Source organism: Mustela lutreola, chromosome 2 (genome assembly GCF_030435805.1).
Source record: "Mustela lutreola isolate mMusLut2 chromosome 2, mMusLut2.pri, whole genome shotgun sequence".
In the NCBI taxonomy this organism is placed as follows: Eukaryota; Metazoa; Chordata; class Mammalia; order Carnivora; family Mustelidae; genus Mustela; species Mustela lutreola.
In genome coordinates, this window is record NC_081291.1 from 197253263 (window position 1) to 197271893 (window position 18631).

Genomic DNA, 18631 nt, shown 5'->3' on the forward strand with positions numbered 1-18631 from the left:
TTTTTTTAAACACATTTTTAAACACATGTATTCATCCTGCTCTCTGTATATTTAGTTCATGGCTTCTGAAAACTACATATTATTCCATCATGGTCACCAAAATTTAAATATCTGTCACCTAGTGATGGATACAAACAAATCCACTAACAGTTTTTGCTTTGTTTTTTTTTTTTTTTCATCGACTTATTAGAGAGCCTTTGGAATATGCTTCCAAGAGTGAAATGCTATGTCATAGTGAATACATATTCTTAATTTTAGTGAGTAAGATCATATTGTTCTCCAGGGGGCCTATACTTGTTAACACTTCAAGCAATAGCACAATAGTTTTCCCACATCCTGAACCAATGTTTGGTATTTATTTGTGTTTTATTGCCAATCAGAAAATCATTAGCTGTCTTTTCTTTTTTATTTAATTTGCATCTTTAAAAAAATTTATTTATTGTTTTAGAGAGAGAGAACACAAATGAGGGGGAGGGTGGGGAGCAGGAGAGAATCCCTAAGCAGACTCCCCACTGAATGCAGACCTATTTTGGCATTTGATCCCACGACCCATGAGATCTGAACCAAAATCAGAAGTCAGAAGTTTGACCAACTTAGCCATCCGGGTACCCCATAAATTTGCATTCTTGTGAACACTAAAAAGTTTGAGAATTTCTTCAAACATTTGTTAGCTACTTAGGTTTATCCTTTTGTGCATATTCTATATTTTTTGTCCATCTTAAAAAAAAAAAAGGTTTCCTATCTTTTTATTGTCAATCTGTAGAAATGCCTTCTTTAGTTAAGATTAGATAATAATCACTTAATAGTTTAGGATTCTAAGTATGTCTTCTCCTGGTCTATCACTGGTATGTGGAATGCTAATTTCTTCTTCCATGTATTTCATTGCACAGAATTCATCAGTTTGGGGTGTCATGATTTTGTGGTTTGTGGTTTTTGGCTCTAGTTTAAGAAACTTTCCTCCACAATCATAATTTCTTTCAGGTCACAATCATAATTTCTTAATCTACTATTTGTGTTCTGGCTGACCTATTACATGTAAGTTTTTATTTCTGTGAAGTTTGTTTTTCTCTCTGAGTTGGTTTTCCGACTAAAGCAGTTACTAAATAAGCCACACTTCCCTTCCTGGCTGACAATGCCACCTTTTCTGGGCATTTCTGCTCTCTATTCTGTTTCACTGGTTGCCTGTTCTAAGCCAGTATTTCAGTTGTCATCACTATGTCTTACTATCTGGGAATGCAATAAATCCTAGTTTGCTGCTTCTTTCCCCCTAATATTGCCTGAGTTCCTAATTTGCATTTAGAATTACATATACATGTAGAATAAGTTTGTTTAATTTCTCAAAAAATTTTGGTCATGTTTTGATTGAAAATTTGGGGGGACTTGTAGGTGGGGAGAACTCACACCTTTAACAAATGAAATCCTTCTATACAGAAACATGTCATCCTCTTCATATAATCATCTTCTTTATGTTCTTCTACAGTTTAACTCATTTCTTCTTTGAAAGAGTATGGACTCTTTTTGATTTCATTCCTTGATAGATCCTGTTAATATTAGGAATTGCATCTTCCTTCTTTCTCTTTCTCCCTCCCCCATCCTTCCTTCCTCCCTTCTCTCCTTTTTTTCTTGCTTGCTTCCCCACTAGTTATTTCTAATTTAGATTAATGTTATGGAATTTTGAAAACTGCTCATTCATTTGGCCCGTTACTTAATTTTAATCCCTGGATTTTATAATTTATTGATTCTTTGGGGTTTTCCATGTAGTTGATGACATATCTTTTGTAAAGAATGATATTTTTACCTCTTCCCTACCAATACTCACAGTCTAGTCTGTGTGCATAGGACTAAATGCAGTGGAGAATTATCTAGTGCTATATGAAACAGTAGAAATGTAATGATCTTCCTTCTCTTGTTTTGGTCTCCCAGAGATGGCATCTAAAGTTTCTGTCTTAATGTGATGTTTTCTCTTGGATTTGTTACATTGTCTGTATCATGTTAATCATACTTCATTTTATATGTGATTTTCTGAGTCTATGTCAAACATAGTGAAATTTCTGTAATAATCTTTCTGCATCTATGAAATAATCACATGACTCTTTCTTCTGTAACATATTAATGGGCTGAATTAGACTGACAGATTTTTTCCTGAGGTTAAAATAGTCCTGTCTTCTTAGGGTGAGCCTTCTTTATCATGATAGGTTAATGTTGTTATTATTTAACTCTGGATTATATTTAGCTATTATTTTAATTAGAGCTTTGTATTTTTGTTTAGAGGAGTTATGGGCCCATATCTTTCTTTTTTATGTACTATCATTATCTGCTTTTGAAATCAAGGTTACAGTAGTCTGTCAAAATGACTTGGTCACTGTTTCCTCCTTCTTTATTTTCTGAAAGAATTTGTAATAAAATATGGATTATTTGTGCCTTAAAATTTTGATCAAATTTGCCTGTAGAATTCTCTTGGCCAGGGTTTCTTTATTTTAATGGGAAGAAAGGGAAATTGATTATTGTTCAATTCGTTATTAATTTATTCAAGATTGTATTACTTTTCTGCTAGTTTTCACATGTTATAATATGCAAAAGTCTGTTTACTATGTGATTCCAAATGTATTAGTTTATAATTCTTTCTGGCATTTTATCATATTGTAAATTTCTTTTTTGATTTGTAGTTGTTTATCCTCTTTCAATCTTTATTTTAACATGCAGTATAGCACTAGTTTCATGTGTATCTTATTTTGATTTTTAACCTCTCCATCATACCATTGTCTATAGTTTAAATGCAAGTAAAAAAACCACTTCTGGTTTTATTTTCCTCTTCATTTTTCCTTCATTCTTTTGGTTTGTTTCAATGTCATAGTTTTCTGTCCCTTTCTCCTTATTTTTTTTTTTAAGATTGTATTTATTTATTTGACACACAGAGATCACAAGTAGGCAGAGAGGCAGGCAGAGAGTGGGGGAAGCAGGCTCCCTGCTGAGCTGAGAGCCTGATGCGGGGCTCCATCCCAGGACTCTGAGATCATGACCTGAGCCCAAGGCAGAAGCTTAACCCCCTGAGCCACCCAGGCACCCCCCTTTCTTCCTATTTTATGGGTATGATCTGTTGCTCTTTTTATTTTTCCAAATTGTTCAGCTAGTCATTTGCCTATTCGGTTTTTAGTGACTATTATTTTATGATAGCTTACTTAGCATTAAATTTTCTGCTAATTACTGCTCTGTCGTTGTTCTGTATTTTTATTAACATTTTCTTCTTTGCATTAAAAAAATTCCTTATAGGTTATTCTTTAACCTATGGATTATTTATTGGTGTCTTTCAGCTTTGCAGATATGTGGTTTTATTTTTATTTTTATTTATTTATTTTTTTTTAAAGATTTTATTTATTTATTTGAGAGAGAGACAGTGAGAGAGAACATGAGAGGCGAGAAGGTCAGAGGGAGAAGCAGACTCCCCATGGAGCTGGGAGCCCGATGCGGGACTCGATCCCGCGACTCCAGGACGGTGACCTGAGCCGAAGGCAGTTGCTCAACCAACTGAGCCACCCAAGCGCCCCGCAGATATGTGGTTTTAAAAAATATTCGTTTTTTTGTTAGTTAGTTAGTTTGTTTGTTTGTTTTGTTTTGTTTTTAAAGATTTTATTTATTTATTTGACAGAGAGAGATCACAAGTAGGCAGAGAGAGAGAGAGAGAGAGGAGGAAGCAGGCTCCCTGCTGAGCAGAAAGCCCGATGTGGGACTCGATCCCAGGACCCTGAGATCATGACCTGAGCCGAAGGCAGCGGCTTAACCCACTGAGCCACCCAGGCACCCAAAAAGATATTCTTCAATTACATATTTTTAATGTATTACATTGTGATCAGGGAATATAACATCTGAAGTGGTGGTTAATCAGAACTAAATGATACAGTTTTTCTTTTTTTTTTTAAAGCATTTTTATTTATTTGACCGAGAGAGAAAGAGAGTACAAGCAGGTGGAGTAGCAGGCAGAGAGAGAGGGAGAACCAGGTTCGCCACTGACCAAGGATCCCGATGCAGAGATAGGTCCCAGGACCCTGGGATCATGACCTGAGCCAAAGGCAGACACTTAACTGACTGAGCCATCCAGGCGCCCCAAAGATACCCTTTTCTTGGAAAATAATGCATGGACTATTTTTCTATTTGAAGAGAACTGTGCATTTTTCTTATTTTAAAAAGTTTAATTTAATTTAATTTCTTTTCAGTGTTCCAGAATTCACTGTTTATGCACCTCAGCCAGTGCTCCATGCAATACATGCCCTTAATACCCACCACCAGGCTCATCCAACCCCCCCACCCGCCTCCCCTCCAAAACCCTCAGTTTGTTTCTCAGAGTCCAAAATCTTTCATGGATGTTACCCACAAACAGTGGAAGAGGGTTCCCCTTTCTGCAAATCCTCTCCAACACACTTGTTTATTGTCTTGTTAATTTTGGCCATTCTAACTGGTGTAAGGTGGTATCTCAATGTGGTTTTGATTTGAATCTCTCTGATGGCTAATGATGATGAATATTTTTCATGTGTCTGTTAGCAATTTCTATGTCTTCTTTGGCGAAGTGTCTGTTCATGTCCTCTGCCCAATTTTTTTTTTTATGTGATTATCCTCTTTGTGTGTGTTTGTGAGTTTGAGGAGTTTTTTTTAGATTTTGGATATCAGCCCTTTGTCGATAGTGTCATTTGCGAATACCTTCTCCCATTCCCTGGGTTGCCGCTTTGTTTTGTTGACTGTTTCCTTTGCTGTGCAGAAACTTTTGATCTTGATGAAGTCCCAAAAGTTCATTTTCCCTTTTGTTTCCTTTGTCTTTGGGGACATGTCTTGAAAAAGTTGCTGTGACCAATGTCAAAGAGGCTACTGCCAATGTTGTTCTTTAAGATTTTGATAGGTTCCTGCCTCACATTGAGGTCTTTCATCCATGTCTTTATCCATGTATCCATTATCTTTGTGTCTGGTGTAAGAGAACAGTCAAGTTTCATTCTTCTACACATAGCTGTCCAATTTTCCCAACACCATTTATTGAAGAGACTGTCTTTTTTCCACTGCACATTTTTTCCTGCTTTGTTGAAGATATTTTGACCATAGAGTTGAGGGTCCATATCTGGGCTCTGTACTCTGTTACCCCGGTCTATGTGTCTGTTTTTGTGCCAGTATCATGCTGTCTTGGTGATCACAGATTTGTAGTAAAGCTTGAAATCAGGCAACGTGATGCCCCAGTTTTGTTTTTCTTTTTCAACATTTCCTTAGCAATTCCAAGTCTCTTCTGGTTCCATACAAATTTTAAGATTGCTTGTTAAAATATCTATACTGTCTAGAGCAATCTATACTTTCAAAGCCATCCCAATCAAAATTCCACCGGCATTGTTCATTTGTGTGAACCTTTTACATATTTTGCACAATATATTTTAGCTCATAGATTATTTAGTTTAAATCCTTTATAAATTGTTTATTTTTACCTATAGATCTATGCATTTCTGAGTGAGACATTAATTTCTAACTGCAATTGCTCATTTATCTACTTCAGTATATCGGACTTCTATACTATATATATATATATATATACATATATATATACACTCATATAAATTATATTAGGTATATAGAAGGGGGCAGTATGTTTATATTGTTAGGTACATATATTTTGATGATCATTATATGTTCTTAACTACTTTTCCTTTGCCAGTATCTTTGTGATTTAGTTGAAATTTTTTATTAAATTATATCTTTATATACACCTTTTTTAATTAAAATTTGTTATCTTTACTTTTTGTTCATATTTGACCATTATATCTGTTCCAATCCCTTTATTTTCAGTCTTTTTTGCATATTTTTCCAAGTATATCTCTTATTGATAGCATTTTACTGAATATGCTTTTTAAAAATACAATCTGAGAATCTGCCTTTTGATTTGAGAGTTTCAACTTCTTATACGTCTTTTTTACTCTATTAATATCCACTGATCCTATCTCTCTCAATCTCTATCAAAATCTATCATTTGATTACATCTGTCTGTCTTGTCTTACAAGTAAAAATGGGTATAAATTTACATCACCTTGGATTAGGCTATGGTTTCTTAGATAGGCCACCAAAAGTATGAGCAGCAACAATACAATAGATAAATTGTACTTCATTAAATTAAATACTTTTGAGGCTGAAGTGACACTACCAAGAATGTGAAAAAACAATCCACAGGTTGGAAGAAAATATCTGCAAATCATATATCTGATAAAGGTCTAGTAATTAGAATATATAAAGAATGCTTATAATTAACAATAAAAAAGACAAAGAATTCAACCAAAAATGGGCAAAGCATCTGCATAGACATTTGTAGAAAGAATATATGAAAGGAATGAATAAGCACATGAAAAGATACTCAGTATAATTCATCACTAATCAAAACACAATGAGATACTACTCCACACACTCTAGGATTGGCAATGATAATTTTTTTAAAAAGAAAAAAAACCACAAGTGTTAATAAAAATTTAGAGAAAGTCAAATGTTAATACACTGCTGGCAGGAATATAAAATAATGCAGTTATTGTGGAAAATAATTTTGTAGTTGCTCAGAAAGTTAAACACAGAATTAGCAGATGCTCCAACATTTCCACTCCTAAGTATATACCCAAGGAAAGTGAAAACATATGTTCTCCCCAAAACTTGTGTACAATGTTTGTAGCATTGTTCATAATAACCACAAAGTAAAAATAGCCTAAGTGTTTATCGGCTGATGAACGAATCAACAAATATAATATGTGTCTACGATGGAATATTATTCAACCACAAAAAAGGAACACGGTACTATTAAATGGTACAATACAGATGAACCTTGAAAACTTTATGCAAAGCAGAATCCGCTAGGTGCAAAAGGCCACATGTGAGAACAAACAAATCCTCACACATGGAAAATAGATTAATGGTTGTCAGAGAATTGTTTATGTGTGGGTGAGGTGTGATTGGGATGGAAGTCTAATAGATATAGGGTTTTGGGGGGCTGTTAAAAATGTTCTGGAATTAGATAATGGTGATTATACAATGTAGGGATTGGGCTGAAAATATTTAAATTGTGAATTTTGTGTTATGTGATTTATATCAATTTAAAAAACTTTTAAAATATGATTAATTTGTGTTGTACAATTATTTACACCTTCCTTCACTATGTCTATTACTATTATAAGTTACTTAAGAGCTAGAGTACCCTTTTATTTTTAAGAATGGCCCTTTCTCAAACACACTACTTAAAACCAACTCCCTACAGTCTCATTTTTCATTTTCAGAGAACAGCTTTTCAATCTCCTTCTCATATAGACTCCTAGTTCTTTAAAGATGCCACAGATATATGTACGCTTCCTTTTAAAAATTAAGTGATTCTAAGTATCTAAGTATTTATTTTTCTGAACTGTTATTGATAAGTGCCTAAATGATTTGCAGTAAAATGTTTCTTATCTAGTTAGTTACCAAAGGTGCTATGAAAATAAGAGTCCTACATAGTGATGGGATGACAGGAAGCCTGTCATTTTCTCCCATTTGATTAAGAAAGAGATTCACATTTTGAATTCCTAAAGATATTATAAAAAGAAAAGAAAAAAGTTTTAAACAATTAAGATGTAAAAGATAAATATTGATTAGTAATAGTAACTCAACTTTACTCATTTTAACTAAGGTAGAGTTTCTTACTTAGAGACATCAATAGTTAAATGTATTGGGGTAAAAGTTGGAAGATGGTAAAACTTAGCTCAAATTCTGACCCAAGGGTATCTACCTACCTGTCCACATATTGGTTCTTTCCTTTACCCAGAAAAGACCTAAGGCCAATGAGATGCATCACTTTTCCAGGAAGGAGCATGCCACAGTTACCCCTCATTGTCTTGCTCCCTTCTACTAACTCTATTCAGTCCAGCAGTTTAGGGTGCAAGCTCCCCACTGAGCAGAGAGCCCGATGTGGGGCTGGATCCCAGGACCTGAGATCATGACCCCAGCTGAAGGCAGAGGCTTTAACCCACTGAACAACCCAGGCGCCCCTCTTTCTAACTTTTTAGCATAGTCAAGCCTTTTGGACTCCATTTTCCATACTGTGGCTGGAGGGAACTCTTGAAATCATAAACTGATCATTTCACTCTGCTCACAGCCTCCAAAGGCTTCTTCTTCTTCTTGAGTTAAAGACCAAATCCCAGCATAGTTTGTTCTCTAACCTACTTCTCCTGCACCAATTTAACACTTTACTCTCTGTGTTCCAACCTCCCTGACTTTCAGTTTTTAGGTGAATCATGCTGCCTCCTGCCACAGGACAATTACCTGGAATTTATTCTCATTCACTCAATAAATATTTGAGAGTGCCCTTTTCCCCTAGTTAATTTCTACTCAACCTTAAAATCAAACATTCTTTCACTCCTCAGTGCAAGCCAGTTTTCTTTGTCATAAACCCCTGTTCTTTTTCTTGAGAGCCTATAGGCAACATTTGTAATTGTACACTCTCCAGTGTGATTTTATGATGGTCTGTCACCTTCACTGGTCTGTAAAGCTTTGGATGATCAACAGTCATGTCTATTTTTACCTCCTCTGTGTGTCCGTGTGTCCAGTATCCAGCACAGTGCGTGGAAACTAATAAATGGTCTATTACTACAGCTTACATAAAATGTTCATCAAACAATACTTTGAATATGACTTAGATTTTAGAGGGCCATTATTATATTTCTAAAGTCATATCTATGGTATATATATATAGTATGGTATTCCTTTGTGAGAGGATTCTCCTTTAATAAGTTTCGTGGCTTATTGTTAGATTTCTAGAAGTAAATGTTTTCCTGTCATCTGTGCTCTCATTCATGCTTCCTTTGCCACACTAAATCTTGCACTGTGGGTTTCTCACAGAATGCAATGTTTGAGATCATGTATTTTCACTTTATGTTTCTCATTTTAAAGCCAATCATCTTAAATTTCTTCTATAGATTTCTAACCTGAACTTTCACTAAGAAAAAAAAGTGCATATCTGAAGAAAAAGAAAAAATGGCAGTCTTCCTATTGAAGATTCTTCATCCAAGCTAGACATATAGAAATATCCTCTCTCCCTCTGAATTTTACTTAGTCATAAGTTTTTAGCTTGAGTTTCGATTATAAGAGCTGACAAACATTTAATGCTGAGAAAAATATGAATGGCTGTTTCCAAATAGCACACTGTTCTTTGGGAAAGATCACTTAAAATATCAAATTTATTTCAGCTCCATTATCAGTGGATCTGAAAGTCTCCTTTGAGTCATTCATCTTTGGGATCATTGCTTTGATCTATATATTGGCATTTAGACAGGTGCGAGAGATGGACAATATCTTAAAAAAAATACACATGTATAAAAATGCACCCATTATATACCTACTAAAACATTAATGATAAGGGAAGTAAATTTAATGTGTTCATTTTTATAAAAACTTTAAAGAATTCATGTTTAATTAAAAGTGATATATAAATCATGCTGTTTGCTAGCAGTATTGACTGTGCCATTCCCATTCTGCCAAACTTAATATAAAATTAATTGTTAATTTTCAGGCCAGTGGCCTGCTCTTCAGCAAGATATATGCTGATTGTTTAGACATGAGTCAGTGAAATACTAAACTTCATAATTGAGGTCTCTCTGTGATGCCCTGAAGTAATTCTCAAGATTTGATACTACTCTCAGTATATAAGTTTACTCTTTTAAACACTGAAAAGAATGTTTTGAAATATAACTTTCAAGACATGTTAGGCATCAAGTCTATTTCACATTCAGTTGAATGGTTACTATTTCAGTAAAGTGCACTCAGCATTTAAGAGTAGTGTGACCTCGTAGGGTGGCAACGAATGGCTTATCTTTTGCACAATCACACACAACTGTGGACCAATCTAAACTTTTCTCACTTCATAATACTCTGGGTTAGTCTGACCTTACATAAATAAATATAGCATTTCAACAGCCTTTCACACGCCTCTTCTGGACAGAACCTCAAGCTGAAACAGCCACCAAACTCCAAAGTAAGTGATGATTAACTTAGGGAGTGCTTGGCTTTATCTTCAAGGAGGTTAACATGACCTCGAATAGCAAAACGATATTACTTACTGATATTGTATGCATTTCATGCACTGTTAGGATAATGGCTATTTCATTTATGAAGGAGGCTAGACTGAAAAACCTGACCAGTAAATGTTTCTCTGACATTGTCCTCCTTGAACCAGAATCTCCCACCTTACCGAATTGCTTTTTATTTCTATTATTTCTATTTCTATTATGTTTTTGCTTGGTAATAAGGCACACTGAATCTTTCATTACGTAGAAATACAATTCCTTTTCTCCAGATAAAGGAAAAGCATTATTTTCTGATATTTTTACCCAGTGAGGGACAGTACAGAGACCTTATCTTCTCATATCTCGACAGGATCTCCACAGAACATTTCAACTCACTTAACGAGGCTAGTGTCCGACCTTCTCTTATGCCAAGCACATTCTGGCCTCTGGGCTCCTATCATTCTCTATCCTAGGATATCTTCTTTCCCCCTGACATTTTCCTCTCTGCTATCTGTAGATATTCAACAGTTTTCCTGATTTTCTTTGTACCTCATTATCATGATGGACAAAGCCTATATTGGGAAACACCACCATAGCTGCATGTAAACAGAGTTTCTTATGCTTCCAGAAATTCAGCTCTCAACCTCCTCATTTATCTTTTACTCAGGAAATCAAGTCGGAATATGAATGAGAATGTAGTTATTACACACCATAAATTCAATCTATTGTTTTTGATGAAACAACTGGCAAGGTTTTGTAAATTATTTTTAACAGCAAATCATTTGTAGCCCATGTCATAAGTAGTGCATCATGACGTTGGTTGGCTGGAAAGCACTGACCCAGTCAAATTCAATCCTGCTTACTTATTGAGACCCAAGTCAAATCCACTGTAATGCAGAATATATCCATTCATTTGTGTATTCATTCACTGACGATTTATTCATTGCTTAGACCAGACAGTGTATAGGGTTTTAGGTCTATAAAGGCAGATGGAAAAATTCCCATTCTCAACACAAGCAGGCTGCACTCCCAATTCCCCTTCTGGGACAGATACTTTTCAACTTTTGAGTCGAGCTTATATAATACCTCAGAATCCTTCTGAACACAGATCTTCAAACAACTACTAGCAATCTATTAGAGAGGGCTTAGAGGTAGATATTTCCACTATAATTAAACAGACAGACATGTAAACAAATAATTAGTAAAATGTCAGTTGTAGAGTCAGGTAAATAGTATCAGAGCAAAACTTTAATGCCTACTCATTAATTTAAAACATACAGTTTTTGAAGAGCACCATTAGATTCTGTGCGCGAGTCAAAGAAATAGTCTCTGGCTAGAAAGATGAAGAATTTAGAAAAGGAGATAAAATGCTTATCTGAGCAACAGGAGTACACAATGAATACCCTTGTAGGTACAGTCTCCATTTATTACTTCCATTTTCTCTTTTCCAAGTCATTATTTAATGCTACCACACTCTGACTTGTGACTTATACTTGGATCTCAGTCTTGCTGGCACCAGCAATCACCTACTATTTCCAGGTACCAAAAAATAAATAAATAAAATCTTTAAATCCTGCATTTTATTGGATCTTTTTCACAGAATTTCATATTGTAGATTATGTTCTTTTTGAAAATGGTTCCTCTGTTTCTAAACACTGTACTTCTGGTTTCCCTATTAATCTCTCTGACAATTTCCATTCAGTCCTATGTTTTGATTTTTTTTTTTCTTTCTGCTCCGGATATTTGGTGTTCTTTGTGATTTTCCTGTGCCCTCCCCCTCCTCTTGAAATATTATACTTGGTATATTTTCTCCAGTGTCAGGGTAGCTCCCCGAATAACTCCAGTAGGCACCATTCATTTCACAGTCCAAGTGAATGATGTCTCTAGCATTGTACAGGGCAAAGTCTGTGTGGCTGAACACCTACTAGCAATATGTCTCTGGTCTAGGGACTCCAGTCTTCTTTCCTGATTTCTTGCCATGGTGGATTTCTTCAGTTGCATGAATTAGCCACACGTTCAGTTTTACCTATATAATCACACTCAAACCTATTTCTCCAGTCCTGAAAACTCCAAAGTTCCAGATTTGTGTTTCTAGTTTTCTACCAGACACCTCCACCTGGAAATTGTAGAGCTTCTCATTTAGATCATATTCCAAGCTGTCCCCACCATCTAAGTCTTCATACTTGATCCTCATACTCTATTAATATTTTATCAATGAATGCCATCATTCATTTAGTTCCTCAAGCTAGAAATTTAGGAGCCAGCTTTGACTTCTCTCATTTTCTCCATCCAAATCCAATCAATCATTACGTCTTGTCAAGTCTAACTCTGAAATCTTTCAAATCTGTCACTTTTTACCCATTCCTCCATATTTTTATGTATAGAACACAAATGACCTTCTCCATCTTTCATGTGAGTCAGGCTAGCCTTAATGAGCCTCAATGCCACTTATTTTTTTATGCCTATCCACTCTTTTGCTTATTCTCACTATTTTCTGAAAACCCATTTTTGCATCCATTGTTTTCTCTACCTGAGTGATGTTTCTTAACAAAGTCTGAACACAAAAATAATTTCCAAGTTTCAATTAAAATGTTTCTTCCTTTAAAACTTTCACTGATCTTTTCCTAGTCTGATTCTCCTTCATGAAATATTATTATCAATTCTCTTCTGGTTTCCAAGGTGTTTTATTCATGTTATTAGTAAACCTTTGTTAATAATCACTATTTGCAAAATACTTGTTATTTTTTATTAGACCATAAAATCCTTCAGATCAGGAACCAGAAATCTTACTCATCTATGTATCTTTAGAATATAGATAAGTGAGTAACACATAGAAGATACTCAATAAATTTGGGAAGGGATTAAACTGCTCTCTTTTATTTTTTTAAATTCAATTTATTTTATTTTATTCTTTTCTCTTTTATTTTTCTAGAGAGAGAGAGAGAGCATACACAAGTGCTGGGGGTTGGTGGAGAGCAGAGGGAGAGAGAAGAGAGAATCTTAAGCAGTCTCCATGCCCCCTGCAGAGCCCTACACAGGGCTCTGTCTCACAACCCTGAGATCACGACCTAAGCTGCAATCAAGAGTAAGGGACTTACGCAACTGAGTCACCCAGGTATCCCGAAACTGTAGTCTTAATATTTAAAGACCTGAACAGTTTTTTTTTTTTTTAATAATACTAGGTAATTCTTATTCATCCCCTCAATTTCAATTTTAATGCAAAAATGTTTGGGAATGCTATTTATAAAAGTAAGGGGAAATTGACAAAAAAAAAAAAAAATTCATGTATAGTTCCTGAAACTCACAACTGCCATTAAGCTACACAGTGATTTGAGGTGGCATTGCTCATTTTGTCTGTTTGTAACTCTTAATAATTATAAGGACAGAAAGGTGGTTTTGGCTCTTGCAACTTGACTGACTTCTATTTTATGCTCTCTCTTCTTTGGCTCCACAATTTTGAAAACAAACTACTCAATAAACACTATTTATGTCTTAAATATACTTTGTAATGAATAAATAATATTTATGAACACACATATCTTTTGTTTATCAATCCAGCCTATTATTTTGTCCCTGAAAATGGATGAGGAAAAATGGATCAGTTATCAATTCCAGGTGTTTCTGGAGCACAATGCTTTTCTTCTGCTAAATCTAGATTTGCCCTCATTCTGCTTGTCAAATTCTGCTACTTGAACTTTCAGCCTTTCTCAACTCAAATTTTGTTTGTCTAGGTCTTCGACTTGATTCAGTTCTCATTCTACCTTTAAGCAATATTTATACCTTTCGCAGTTTTTTCTTTCATTTCTTTTATGCAAGTAGAGTTCAAGGAGATGTAGAAGAAAGATTGAAGAGAGATACCTGTCTCTTTGGGCACAGAGTAGAGGGGAGAAATGTAAAGAGTGGATCTGGAGGATCAATGGAAGGTAGGCAGCACAACAAGTTTGAAGGACCCAAGGAGGCCAGTGTGTCTGGAATTTGTAGTGTAAATGGGGAAACAGCAGGAAATAAGAACAGTGAAGTACAGCACCAAATCATGTAGGGTCTTGTATCCATAATATGGATGTTGTAGTTTCTTCTGAGTGATCTGTGAAGCCACAGCATGCTTCTGAGCAGAGGAGATGGCAAGGATACAAACAGGAAGACCATTGGGGAACTGTTGCAATAATCCAGGTGAGAGATGGTGGTGGCTTACACTAGAGGAACTGTGAACGTGGTGGTATGACTCGGGTCAGACTCTGCATGCATTTGGAAAGTTGAACTGTCATAGTTTATTTATGTTGATTGTGAGAGGAAGAGAGGATCATCAAGGAGGACTCCAGAGTTGGTGACAGATAGAATAGAGTTGCCATTTATCAAGATGTGAAAGACTTCAGAAGTTGTAGGTTTCAGAAGGTTCTTAGGCATCTCAATAGAAATGTCATATGGGAACTTGAAGGAGGTTGGATCTAGGAATATAATGTTGTCATTGGTCAGAAATAGAAGTTATATAAAGCTATGGGACCAGGTGTGATCAGCCTCTTTGTTGATTAAGCATAACTGAATAACAGTACCCTAGCGCTGACTCCTAGGTAATACTAGCATTTAAATTTTAGTAATGCAGGGAGCATCCAGCAAAGAACACTGAGAAGAATATGTTACAAAAGGATTCCATTGTGCATTGAGTATAATTGGATGGTATAAGTTGAAAACAATTTGAGTCGAAAAAAAAGCCTACACTTATAGTGAGAAAAAATCAGAATATGAGAGTCACTGATATATTTCATTATTGTGGGAAAATTTAAAAGGGGTAGAAATATATCTGATGACATTTGGGTGGTGATTAGGACATAACTTTGGTATTATTATTTTTGAATAGTATACTCAAGTTAGTTGTTATTACTACATTATATTATATTACATTATTTGTTGATTATTCAACACTTTTTACGTAATTTTTGAAAAACAGTTTGATCAAGAAAATATCTTAAACATAACCTGACTCCAAAACTGTATGTATGTATTTACTTTCATTTACTAATTAATTTACGTTCATATTACTTACCACTTTTGACAATAGGAAACTATTCAGAGGACTAGTTCTAAAATTGTTCACGTGTATCCTTAAAACAGAATAAAGGTTGCAAAGATATTTTCTTGTAAGTAACAAAGAGCATTTATAAGATTCTGCCACTTCCCAGGATATGATAAGCAGAATAATAGCCTTTAAAGATATTCACGCTGTACTCCTAGGAAACTATGAACAGACTACCTTACATAATAGCAAAAGGGACTTTTCAGATATGAATAAGTTAAGGACTTTGAGATGAGGGGGGATATCCTGAATTATCCAAGTGAACTCAGTGGAATCATTATGAGTCCTTAAAAATCACAGAACTTTTCTGGCTATAGTCAGAGAGACGTAAAGTTGCTGACTTTGAAGTAAAACCCCAGGTTGGGCTCCATGCTAGGTATGGAGCTTACTAAAACAAACAAACAAACAAACAAAAAAAACTTGCTGACTATGAACATGGAGAAAGTGGGTCCTGAGTCAGGGAGTGTAGAAGCTAGAAAAGGGAAGGAAATAGATTCTTTCCTAGAGTCTTCAGAAAGTAATAAAGCCATACCAACAACTTGTTTTATCTTAATGATATCTGTGTCAAACTTTTAACCTAATGTAAGATATTTACATTATGTAAATATGTAATATGTAATATAGAAATGTAAGATATTTAATTTGCATCATCTCAAGTTATGAAGTTGGTGGCAATTTGTTACAGCAGTAATAGAAAATCTAATACATAATGTCATGATTTAAATAAATTTTATCATGTCATTTGAATGAAGAAACAACCACAATGGTGAATTTTAAGATTTTTTTTTAAATTGAGAAGCAGTTTCCTTCCTCATGTTCAAGTGCAGATGTGTCAGCAACAGCCTGAACTCTTATCCACTATACCCTACTGTCCTAAGACAGAGATATTTATCTTGTAGAAGAAGGAACAGAAGCTCAGAGATGAAATACATTCATAAACTCACCCAAGTAATCAGAATGTTCCCAGTCCTAAAACCCATCTGCAACCCACCCCTGCACATTGCTTTAAAGGCTTTTCAATATTCCCTTGTCCATATATGCTTATAAAATTCAAATAAGCCTGGAAGTGGAATGGTTATTCACAATTTCTTTTTGACTGCCTGATTTCCTCTTGGCCTTCTGCAATTAGGAAGTGGGTACATTTGCATGGTCATCTTAACACAAGAAAGGAACAAACAAATATAGTCTAATCATAGTAGCCTGCTGAAGTCAAAAAAAATTGTTTGGCTTCTGAGAGCTTCTGCATTTCATAAGCAAAAAATTTTAAGGAAAGAGTAAAACCAATGATTTGCTGTTAAAAAAAAAAAAAAACCACATATCAGCCATGTTGAAAGATGACAATCAAAACAATCTTCTATATTTCCTGTCCCTTTATTTTTTGCTAGTGGGGGAGGGGAAATGATCAAGGCATCAGGTGTAAGTTTCTCATAAAACTAATTAACAGTCCTTCAGAGAGCCATACTCTCTGAGTATGAAGAAGACAGAAGCCTCTGTCTTCTGTCCAGTTACTGGAAGGAAACTGGGTGACCAGGTGGTTTTCTGGTACTATCCCTTTGCCAAGGGCTGCTGGAACTTGGAAAAAGACTTTAATTCCCCTCTCTTCCAGATCCTCAACCTTTCAACCCATGTTTCTTTTAGTCCTCCTAAGCCTCCTTCCCAAGGCTAGATCTAGATCATGGAGAATCAAGTATAAGGCAGCATGTTAATACTACCTCTTGAGTTCTCAGGTTCAAATTTGGTAAGTTGTAGTACAACCTGGCTATCTTGCTTTTGTAGTAAGAAGCCTAGCTCATTTTTATTAATGGATAATGGACTTACCTAGGAGATGTTTGAGGAATTGCAAAGATCAACCAGGGTCCATCTCTCTTGGCTGTGTCGTTTACTGTTCTCCCTGGTGGAAGTGGCTTGTATTTCAGCAGGATTGTTAATTTCCTGCATCTCAGGAGCATCCAAAGTTCAATGAAAGTAGCTGGAAGTGAGGCATTTGACAATAAGGAAATGAGAATATTTGTTTGTTTGGGCTACAAGGCAAGTTCAAAGATGGAGGCTTTTGTTTTCTCTAACCATGATGAGTCGCTCTGGTTTCATGTCGAACATCAGGGTTCCATGCAGGATGTAAACATTTCCTGCTGGCCAAGTCTGTTTCTATAATGGTAACCCCATAGGTTCTGTGCTACTTGCACTGTAATTGTGCCAAGAGTTCTTGTATTCAACAGGGGAGGTTAGAAGTCAGTCTGGCTTCGCAGCTGTTTTGGTAAGAACTGGCTTTCCAGCAGCTCTGGAAACGTGCAGTGGCGCTCCTCAGACAAACATTAATCAGTTGGTCATCACCTCCTGGGGGCATTGTGGAGTTGTCTGGAAAGAAGCTGCAAACATGCCTCTCTGTGTTTGTATGTAATGGTGGGTGTGTAGGGGTGCTTATGAACATTAATTTTAAGAAGGCCATTATGGAGTATAAGGTCACTATAGAATTTCATTTCATAATTTGTGCAGATAGCCATTAAGGGGCAAGTAAACAGAAACTGAAGCTTTAAACGGTAAGCCTTATTTTCCCCTTAGAAATGGTTTATCTTCATTTTTGATGGCTCTCAATTTGGCACTGGTCCCCAACACTTATTCTTCATTTTCTCATTTCTCCTGTCTCTCTTTCAAGTAGTTATTGATTTATAAACAAATACATAAGTGCAAGGAAGATGGAGAGACTTTGGTTGAAAGCAATCCTGTGGTAAAAAGAAGAAACATTTTGCCTCTAGAGAAAGCCCCTCTAATGGAGCTGTGTAATGGGTTTGGGTTTTCATACTCCAGGCCTTCTTAAATGGGGGTTCTGTCCATTCCCTTAGAGTTTCCCTAACTTGTGTCCAACAGATAGTATGAGCTGTCATTGATGAACCAACTTTAGACTTTGTTCTGTGATCTAGATCACAGAGTTGACATTGAGAATTATGTTCTCTCCCTTGATAAAGGTAGCCAGAAATGCCAGAACAAAAGTAGGAGATTTTTTAAAAGTACTTGAAAGAGAAGATATCCCATGGGCTTTTCTGCCTAATAAGGTGTGCTGTGCACATCTCTTCTCAGGAGACAGAAGAGAGCTTTGAAAAGAAGACAGGGTATGGGTAGCACCATATTTTAGAACTATCACAACATTCTAAGCATAGACAAAACTGAATTTTTTAACCTATAATGAAATGCACCATATAAATGGTGAAAGTTGCTTTTTTTTTTCTTAAATTTTTTTCAGGATGAATTGTCCCAGTCCCTTGATTTCTCTGGGAGAACATACATGAGAAGTTGTGTGTACAGGAGCCTTTTGAGAGAAGTAAAGCCAATAAAGCAGCTTCAATGTATTCTGAAACTATCCTCACCCCAAAAATGAATGAGGAACAAAATATATAGTTGTATCTACACAATTGTGTCTTTGGAATAAGAGATAGTAAGAAAAAGCTTCCACCAAAAAATAGCTTTTCCATTGACAGTCATTCAGCATATACACTAACATCCTGCGTGTTACAGTCATTGATGAAAATCG

At 35.6% G+C, this 18631-nt stretch overlaps 1 long non-coding RNA gene across 2 annotated transcripts in view; it reads right to left on the reverse strand.

Moving 5' to 3' along the window:
• Positions 1-17365, reverse strand: part of LOC131825260 (uncharacterized) — a 63976-nt gene extending 46611 nt beyond the window's left edge. For both annotated transcript variants that reach the window (XR_009351177.1, XR_009351176.1), the window contains exon 1: positions 16924-17365. This is a non-coding gene — a long non-coding RNA (uncharacterized LOC131825260). The remainder of the gene's footprint in view (positions 1-16923) is intronic.
• Positions 17366-18631: the final 1266 nt, after the last annotated feature.